Source organism: Hypanus sabinus, chromosome 19 (genome assembly GCF_030144855.1).
Source record: "Hypanus sabinus isolate sHypSab1 chromosome 19, sHypSab1.hap1, whole genome shotgun sequence".
Classification (NCBI taxonomy): domain Eukaryota; kingdom Metazoa; phylum Chordata; class Chondrichthyes; order Myliobatiformes; family Dasyatidae; genus Hypanus; species Hypanus sabinus.
The window spans coordinates 24,511,336-24,521,697 of NC_082724.1; the positions used below are offsets into that span (position 1 = coordinate 24,511,336).

Below are 10,362 nucleotides of genomic sequence, written 5' to 3' on the forward strand. Positions count from 1 at the left end.
TTGGGGCCACAAGTGAGAGCTGAGTGCCAGGTGGGGACGAGCTGCCCCAGGGCAGAGAATGAGAGGCCCACCACTAGAGAGGCTACCCCTCCCTGGACAGCCCAATACACCCCTTATGGATAGTGTGTATGTGTATTTTTCCCTCAATCTCAGGACCTCTACCAGAGGCATGGGATATTGAGGGTTTGGAGCAGTATCCTTCCTGTTCCTAGTAGTGCGCTCTTCTGGCCCAAGATCTCAGATGTTGTTCCCGGGATTTGTTGGAGCCAGTCTCGCAGTCCAGGTGTCACAGACCCAAGTGCTCCTATCATCACCAGGATTACTCTGACTTTAATCTTTCACATCCTTTCTATCTGCTCTTTCAAGCCCTGGTATTTCTCCAGTTTCTCATATTCTTTCTAATTTGCGGGTATTGTCCTTTATGTCTCTCATGGCCAGGAGGGCAATCTTGCTCAAGTGGAAGGAGGCTGCCCCGCCCACTCATGTTCAACGGCTATCTGACGTTATGTTGTGCCTTGATCGAGAGAATATTCATTGTTTGATTCCTGATTCGAAACATGATTTTCTAATGTTAGGGGGACCCTTTCTGAGTTATTTTCATGATCTTTGAACTGTTATTAAAGTATGGTCTGAGCCATCATCATTATAATACTAATACGGTAAGGTTTTTTTGTCTTTTCTTTTTCACCATCCGGCTCATTTTGGTAGCGGGGGTAGATTTCTTTTTAATAAAATATCATCATTCTACTTTATTTCATTTCATAATTCATTCTTTTTTTCTACATGCTTGATTTGGAATATGGGATACTGTGATCATAGTACTGTGATTTAAATGTATTTTGTATTACTTTTATCCTTATGAACTTTGTATTTATATCCATGCGATTTATATAATATTAGTAAAAATATTGAAAGAGATTCTTTCTTCCTGATGTTACTGTCATTTGGGATTGCCACATCTATTACTCGTGCTTTCTTCTGTTCCTTGTCCAGTGTCACTATGCCTGGTTGGTTGGCCGGTACCCACTTATTAGTCTGTATTTGGAAGGCCCACAGGATCTTTTGTCTGTCATTCTCCACTACCTTCTGTGGTGTTTCCCGTTTGGACTTGGGACTATCCAATCCATACTCAGCACAGATGATCCTGTGCACAATTCCTGCAACCTGGTTGTGCTGTTCGGTGTATGCTGTCCCCGCCTGCATTTTCAGCTGTTACGTGCCGGATGGTTTTGGTGAATTCCTTGCACAGTCTGCATCGTGGGTCTTGTCTGGTGTGATAGACCCCTGCTTCTATTGTCCTTGTGCTCAGCACCCGTTTCTTGTGCAGCGCCTCTGTGCTGTCCCTCACACTGCCATTTCCAGCCGTTGGTAGGACTTGCTTATGTCAGCCGTCTCTGATATCTAGCAATGGGACATCCCCTGCCGTGGCCTCTGGGCCTCTGGCTCTGCTTCACCCACGTCCATTTCCATGTCCCCTGCCTGCTGTCTGAGGGATTCCTCCAGCAGATTGTCCTTAGGAGCCATCTTCCTGACATACTCTGGGATGTTTTGCATTTCTATCGGGACTGCGGCCTTGACACTTCCAAGTCCCCATCTTCCTTTATTCCAGTGGGTGTACAGTCACTTGACGTTGGACTTGGGGTTGAATCCTCCATGTGTTGTTAGTAGTTTCTAGGTCTTGATGTCAGTGGCTCCCAGTTCATTCCTTGGCCAGCTGGGTATCTGATGACTGGTAGGGTGAATGTGTTGATGGCTCTGATCTTGCTCTTCCCATTCAGCTGGCTTCTTGGGACCTGTCTCACTCTTTCAAGGTACTTGGATGTTGTAGCCTTCCTTGTGTCCTCATTGTGCCTTCCAAGCACCTGCAGGATCCCCAGGTATTTGTAGCTGTCCTGTACATCTGGTACGTGGCCTTCAGGTAACTTGACTCCTTTAGTCTTCATGGATTTGCCTCTTTTCACTACCATCCGGCTGCACTTTTCCAGTCTAAATGATGTCCCAATGTCTCCGCTGTACACCCTTGTCAGGTGGACGAATGAGTCAATGTCTCTCTCATTTCTGGTAGACAGCTTGATGTCATCCACGTACAGGAGGTGGCTGATGGTCTCTCCGCTCTCGAACCTGATCCCATGTCCACTCTCTGAGATGATCTGGCTGAGGGGGTTCAAGTCTTTGCCGAACAGCAGTGGGGATAGTGCATCACCCTGGTATATTCCACATCTGATGGTCACTTGTGCTATTGGCTTTGAGTCCACTTCTAGCAGTGACCTCCAATAGCCCATTGAGTTCTTGATGAAGGTCCTTAGTGTCTTGTTGACCTTGTACAGAGACAGGCATTCCAGGATTCATGTGAGGGGCATTGAGTCATATGCTTTCTGGTAGTCAATTCAGGCAGTGGTTCAATTGGTTTCTCTGGTCTTGGAGTCTCACGTGACTGCTTTGTCTACCAGTAGTTGGTGCTTGGAGCCTCCGGTTCCATTACCAATCCCCCTCTGAACAGGGCTCAGGAATTTACACACGTTCCTTCAGTGTGGTGGCTATGATGCCTGACTAGAGCTTCCATGTTGTTGACAGGCAGGTTATAGGCTGGCAGATTGATGGTGTTGTTCCTTCGTGAGAATCCTTCATTATGAGTTCTGTCCTTCCTTGAGTTAGCTAGTCAGGATATGAACCTGCTTCAAGCAGTTGGTTGATTTGAGCTGCCAGCCATATATATAATGCTGTTAGTTTCTTCAGCCAACAGACATGGATCATGTCAGGCCCTGGTGATGTCCAGGTCTTCATACTTGCTACCCATTGCTGGACATCTGCTGCTGTGATGGTGACTGGGTCTTCCTCTGGGAGATTGCAGAGATTTGCTTGTAGGTCTTTCAGCCACTGGGCATTGGTATTATGTGATGCTTCTTCCTCCTGTATACTCTTCCAGTGGCTGATTTGGTTGGTTCAGGCACTGGCATGTTGTTACTGTGCAAGTACTTTTCCTGGTTCTTTGCAGATGAGTGCATTTATTCCCTTGGCCCCTGCATTCTTTGTAGTCTGGTAGCCAGAGCTGATAACTATTGCTTGGCAGTTTCCAAGGCTTCAGCTATGGACATGTCTCTGTACTTCCTTAGTAGCTGAGACAAACCTTTAACCTCCACGCCTTCCTGCAGCTCAGTTAGTCTGCTGACCTCCACCCTTGTGGTTTTCATCTTGGCTTCCAGTCATCGTCCCCGGGGTTGAGGGGGATTATAACAGTACTCTCCATTGTACTTCCTCTTGTAGTCCAGGATTGCTGCTGCTCATGTATGTATCAGGTTATGTTGGAAGTTGCAGTTATGAGTAGTGCTTTATTGGCTGTTTCTAGCATGTTGTCTGATGGAATTCTATCACAAAGTCTTGAGGGAGCCCTGTTCTTTGATTGACAGTCACCAGTTTAGCCATGATCTTCTCTCTGATTGCAGCAGCCTGCATTGATATGCCCTGAAGTGAGGTTCGAACTTGCATATCACCTGTACAAAGCGATGCTATTACCTGTGCACTGTCTGTGAGCTGTGGAGGTTGCGTTTGAACGTGCGTTTCTTGAGCAGCTCAGTTCCGCTGTGGTACATTGTGATTGTAAGCCTTCTAATTCAAGATGTGTTAGTGGCAATGTTTGATCGCTGGGTAACCAGTTGTTTATTTGGTGAATGTGGACGATGATCCTCATTATTAGCAGAGTACCCACATGCACTTGATGTATCCTCTTTCATGTGGCTTGGTGTTGAAATAGCATTCCTTTAATTCCATGTTGTCCAGTCTCGTCCATTTATGATTTGTTCTAGTAGCCAATTTATTGCCAGATGGTCCCAGTTCCCGAACCATTGGCATGGATCTTGTTAATCTGTGTGACGTCCTAGCCAGCAAGACTCTTCATGTTCTTGTCACTCTCATCCAGAGGTTTTTGTGAGCAGATGTAGTGTAAGCTCGAGGGGTCCACTGGGATGTGTGCATGATAGGGCATTTTCTGGAGTTAGGGTCTATAGTATAGCAAATATTAATTTCATCAACAACTAATCTTCAGAATTGAACATGGATTGTAGACTGAGTTTAAAATGAACCTCTGAACAATAGTCTTCCTGGAGCTGCAGCTTGGGGTTCATCGCAAATCAGGAAACACCTATTCACCTGATCTCTGCATATGCATGAATGCAGCTAGAGGGAGATAATGCTGACTAACATTCACTTTGGGTGTCTGGTGATTGAAAACTGTATGTAATTCAAAGGAAGCATTGTAGATATATTGTAACAACAGAATTGTCCTGCTGTTACCTCTGATCTCTACCAGGTAAAAATGTCATGTAATATTGGATCAGGGAGCCTTTTCTTCCGAGAGTGTCTTGCATATGATGCCTGCTTGTTTTTACTCATTAAGCCTTCCAGCTTCAGTGTCTCTCTGGTGACTTTGTTCACAGACTCAACAAGTGTGTGTGTGTGTGTGTGTGTGTGTGTGTGTGTGTGTGTGTGTGTGTGCGCGTGTGTAAGTTGAGATGCATTCTATAGTATATTGAGTTGGAATTTAGAACTAAGCAGGGAGGAGTGTTGTGTATTTAATATTTCCATGATATTTGAGTAGTATATTGTTTGAATAAGCATTCTTATGTTGTTTATATAATTCATTAAGGGTTATATGTAAGAAGTATATGAACGGCCCCACATCATCAGTACGCGCCTCACTTAAAACATAAACAAAACTAAGGCAAGCACCTCCAGGCTGCATGTTTTCTTTCAAACAGTTTTATGTTTTGGAGCTACAGGGGCCAAGTCACTGGGTATATTTAAAGTGGAGGTTGATGGGTCCTTCATTCGAAGGGCATCAAAGGTTACAGAGAGAAGTTACGAGAACGAGGTTGAAGGGGATAATAAATCAGCTCTGGTAGAATGGTGGAACAGAATCAATGGGCCAAATGGTTTTATCATTTTAAAATCTAACATATTGTCCTTATTACTTACTTATAATTCGACTACAACAACACAGCGTCTCTGTTGTCTGCAGTAAGCAGGCCCAGTGACCTCGTATTTTAAGCATGGATTTCGCATTGATCAGCAGACTAAGATATGCAAGAATTGAAAGCAGAACCTTTAAAAACAAGCATCCTAGAGTATCTCAAGATGGTAACATTGAAAAATTCAAGATGCAGTTTAGTAATATTCATCTTAAAATATCATTTTAGTCAATGAAAGCATTTATAAAACACAGGTACAGATTTTGCAGTTGAGACAATAGCAAAATTGCTGGTGTACATGATTATTATGCCATAAATATTACACCAATTTTGATTTTTGTGAATATGTCCAACTATATACAGAATTGTCAATGTGATGTCAGTGATTTATCCATCACCAAACTGCACTGTAACTCTAACCAAATCAATAAAGCACAATTATTTGAACTGTTAAGAAACTCTGGTATATATACAAAACATCGTGAAAGAATAACTCACTGTGGAACGAGGCCCAAACTTTTACCAGCATACTGGCTGTAGAAAACACTCTAGATCCAAAATCTGTAATTCCTTCACACAAACATTTCAAATTCCAAGTCATCAGCTTGTTCACTGAGGCAAACAAGAGGATGGGCCATATACTGACTGTCCACTAAAGTGCTTTATCAACTGTTCTCAGTGTATAACACTGCTTTCCAAAATTACAGATCCACAGAGGGCAGTGGACCCTGAATGACATGGACCACATCCCATTGTGTCAGTGCTCCAGCACAAGCTGAGTAGCGGAAGGAAAGGGTGTTTACAGAACAAGACTTTAATCCCAGCAAAAGTCTGATGTTTGGTAGGATTACAAGGGGTGATTGATAAGTTCGTGGCCCAAGGTAGAAGAAGTCAATTTTAGAAAACCTAGCACATTTATTTTTCAACATAGTCCCCTCCTACCTGTACATACTTAGTCCAGCAGTCATGGAGCATACGGATCTTGGATCTCCAGAAAGTGCCCACAGCAGGGGTGATTGATAAGCTTGTGGCCTAAGATAAAAGGAGATGAGTTATACAGCTCTCGTTACATGCATATGCAGTTCAACTCTTCGAGTGATTATGCAGAAAGTTTGAAGTTGGTAACTCAGGGCTGGAAAGACTCCACTCATGCTCCCTCCACAAAATCCTCCAAATCCACGAGAAGGACAATGAAACCAATGTCAGTCTGTACCCTCTGAGGTCAACTTCTCCAGCACCGAGGTCCTGGTGACATTCATTGTCGGACCAGCATAGCCAGGAGCTGCTTCATGAAACAGACATGCTATGCTGAGCTGTGTCCTGAGAAGCCATGTCCAGTTGACAGAGGAAATGATTCAAGAACATACAGAAAATCTGGCTGATAAAAACTAATCTTTGACCATTCAAAGTAGAGAAGGAGCACTGGGAATGGTACAGAGAGCTTAGAGTCTGTACACTGGGAGCAAACTACCTGCTTGTCCCGTTAAGACACCTCTTACCTCATGCATCTAATGTAGGAATGTCCCACATTCCACTCATCAGTCAATGTAGAAGCCCTGAGATGCCAAATAGATTCATCCTCAACACCAAGAGTCTGCCTGTGATGGAGGATTTTTAAAAGATACTGCATTTGAAATATATTTCTGTTGCTAAAATGATTGCTTACACCTAATCTCATATATAGGTTCCAGTCTTTATTCCATCTTCTTGTGGAGAGCCAGCACCTCTTCCCCAGGGCACCGCTGCTCAGTACAAGAGGACATGGCTTTCCGGTAAGGGGAGGGAAGTTCAAAGGGGATATTAGAGGAAGATTTTTTACTCAGAGAGTGGTTGCTGCGTGGAATGCACTGCCTGAGTCAGTGGTGGAGGTGGATACACTAATGAAGTTTAAGAGACTACTAGACAGGTATATGGAGGAATTTAAGGTGAGGGTTTATATGAGAGGCAGGGTTTGAGGGCCGGCACAACATTGTGGGCTGAAGGACCTGTAATGTGCTGTACTATTCTAAGTTCTATGTTCTTTGATGTGCCTGAAAGCTATTTATAAATAGTACTTCTTCCTGAGGCGTTGTTTAATCCGACTGGCTGCTGAACCCGATGGCCGGTAACATGACTGAAGGCATCCAGAGATCCTATTGAACTGAGTGTAAGAGACAGGAGAAAATTTGAGCCAGAGATCAAAAGGACTTCATGGGCAACATTCTCTAATGTTACTGACAAGTACGATTACTTTGCCTTCACACTGAGGCCAAAATACACCCTACTATTAATCTTTTAATAGTCAGCTGTTTTGTTTGCAGTACAGACTTCCAGTAGCATAAGATACCTTGAGTCACTTCTTTCCACAAGGACATGTAACTTAAGAGTCTGCGAGAGAGAGAGAGAGAGAGAGAGCTATTGTAAATGACTAATTGTGCTGTATGAAATCCGCCTGTAACTTAGCGATTAAATGTAATCAGTACTTGTATCCTGTATGAAATGATTTGCTTAATATTTTCCATTCTCTGGATTGCTATCACCGTGATCACTTACAGAACAGAGTTACTGGTGAATAGGGTAACTGTTCCTGCACTTAGCCGCCCAGCCCAGCACAGAAATATCTGGTATAGAAAATGAACGACTCCCGGAGGTGTCCTTAAGCTGTGTGCTGTCCGTGAGAAAATGCCTCGAGTAAAAACTATACATGAAGAAGGCCAATCTCATGTTTAAGTTGGGCCATAATGATGACATGTTTAATTAATATGGAAATATTATAAATCCAGGCAGTAAACATGAAGGAAAGAACTTTGGATAATCAGGATGTGGTATCAGCCTTCTGGAAAGAAAGCAGGGAATTTAATTATCCTGCTGAGATATATACACGAATCCTGGATTAGTTCAATAACTGAAGGTTATTATCATTCCGGTTATGAATGTTAATATGAAAGTAAACCGTGCTCAATCGGATTGTGATGTTGGATGAGAAAATGCTGAAACAAATTCAACATTAAACAGCACTGAGTTAGGCAGGAGGTGACCAGGGAATTCCTCACGTGGATTCTTCACCGTCCCATAGAGTTCAATATCGTTGTGATTATGTAGCATAACGATTGCAATACCTTGCAGCAAGATTCAATTCTAGTCAAATCTACCTTATTGTTAATCAGAGTACATGGCTGAAAAAATAGCACCACACAAAAGCAACCAACCTTTGTATTGTGCTATCCTCTCCAACACAAGGCCAAACCAGAACAAAATGACAGGTGTAATTCCATCTGCAAGCCCCACTTTCCATGTATGATGTGGGAATAAGCCATGGCTGATTACTTATTTACTTGAGCCCTTAGCTCCTAAGTGGAGCTTGGGCCATTGATGACATCCCCTGAAGTCAATGGTATGGTTGGAGTTCATCAATGCTTCGGCAATCTATTGCACCCACTGTACAGAAAACTGGCCCATACGGCTTCACCAGAGCCCTGTGCAGTGGCCTTGCCCATTTCCACCTCTCAAGGCATGGAGGAAGGGTTGGATTTTGAGAGGTAATGGCTGATTAATGGGCATTTAACTTTTAAATAAGCATGGACATGAGTTGCTAAGAGAAATATCAGCTTTACTCAGCATGTAACGTTCAAAGATTGAAGTATCACCAACATTTGTTTATGTCACCATTTACTACCTGGAGGTTCATTTTCTTGCAGGCAATCACAGTAGACCAGAGAAATACAATAATCAGTGGAGAACTACACACACCGAGTGATAAACAGACACTGTGCACAAGACAAATCGTGCAAATAATAAAAAAGTAAATAAATAAAGCTGACAACTGAAGTTGACAGTGAGTTAGATCAGTGTTGAGGTGAATAAATCTGACCACGCTGGTTCAGGAACCTGATGAGTGAAGAGTACTATCTGTTCCTGGGCCTGCTGGTGTGCGACTGAAGACTCTTGTATCTCCTTCCCAGTGGCAACAGAGAGCAGAGAGCCTGGCCTGTTACAATGAGGGTCCGTGTTGATGATTGCTGCTTTCTTGTGGTAGCGTTCCTTGTAAATGTGTTCAATCATGTGTTTGCGGCTTTGCCTATGTTGGGCTGGCCTGTTCCTACCACTTATTGTAGACTTCTCCGTTTAATATGTGAAATTTACTCAGCATTTAACACGTGTGATTTATACAGAAATTTCGGAGCCAGCAGAAGTCAGCTGCTGTACTGGACCACCCAGGAGGAAATTTTCAAAAATCTGATCCCACTTTTGGACCTACCCTATATCCGTTTCTGAGTTTGTTTAATAAAATGTTGACTTGCTTCCTCACACATTTAGCCAAGGTTCGCTTGTGTTTTGTATCCAATATTCAATCAGAATGTTTCCAAGCATAACTAGCAGTTAAACAGTTTGAGGTGCTGACTCTTATGTCAGAGCCTCGCACAATCAGCAACTGAATGAAGAAGGTACAGGTTTTTAGCCCGTTGCTGAGTGATGTCATCTTCTTAGGACTATCAGTCCCATGATACTGACCACTTTCAGCTGCCTCACGCTCACACCCATTGACTGAAACCTCCTGGAGAGCAAGTGTTGCCTGTCAGCTCAAGAAGGAGATGTCGCCAACAGGACAGGAAATAGACAAATCAATTTGTATTGCCACGGTTATAATTATATACTATTCGTTTAAATAAAGGTGCAAATATAATGTACCTGATTGATAGTGTGAGATCTGTTTAAGAAAGTCAATTCAATTCTTTTTATATGATTTGACAGTGTTATTTAAAATGGCTGGTGTGGGAATTGGAATACTTCACGCTCATGTTACGGGCTTGTCATTCTGAGTTCAAGGATGACCCATATCGCTTGGTCAGGACTTCATTGCACATCTAGGTGAGTTAGACCAAGCCCAGGAATACTTAAAGCTGTACACATGAAATGAAGGGAAATGTATTCTTCAACATTCATACATATAGAATAATTAAATAGAATACTTGCAGTCATATTTTATTATGGAATGGCCTTCAAAATTATCCTCGCATTTGTATCAATGTATTCTATTTTTTCATGTGAAACTAACATTCAATTTTATATTAAGGGTATATTGATACCTAATCATATGCAACTTTTAAACTATGTCATTCAAATTTCCAGCTTATAATGTAGCCATGGAGTCGTAGAGAAATACAGCACGAAGCAGGCCCTTTGCTCCATCTAGTCCATGCCAAAACCACTTAAACTGCCTACTCCTATCAACCTGCACCAGGACCAGAGCCCTCCATATCCCTGCCATCCACATACCTATTCAAACTTCTCTTAAACTTTGAAATCGAGCTCGCATGGACCACATGCTGGCAGTTCATTCCACACTCTCACAACCCTCTGAGTGAAGAAGTTTCCCTTCACGTTTCCTCTAAACCTTTCACGTTTCCCCCTTAACCGA

At 42.8% G+C, this 10,362-nt stretch overlaps 1 protein-coding gene across 2 annotated transcripts in view; it reads right to left on the reverse strand.

The window, feature by feature from the left end:
* LOC132377813 (uncharacterized) overlaps positions 1-5,922 on the reverse strand; it is a 64,491-nt gene extending 58,569 nt beyond the window's left edge. Inside the window, exon 1 of one of the 2 annotated variants that reach the window (XM_059944207.1) lies at positions 5,907-5,922. The gene's annotated coding sequence lies outside the window, so the exon portion shown is untranslated. Of the gene's footprint in view, positions 1-5,462; positions 5,606-5,906 lie in introns of those variants that run through there. The other variant, XM_059944206.1, reaches the window with a different exon arrangement.
* Between the last annotated feature and the right edge of the window lie 4,440 nt (positions 5,923-10,362).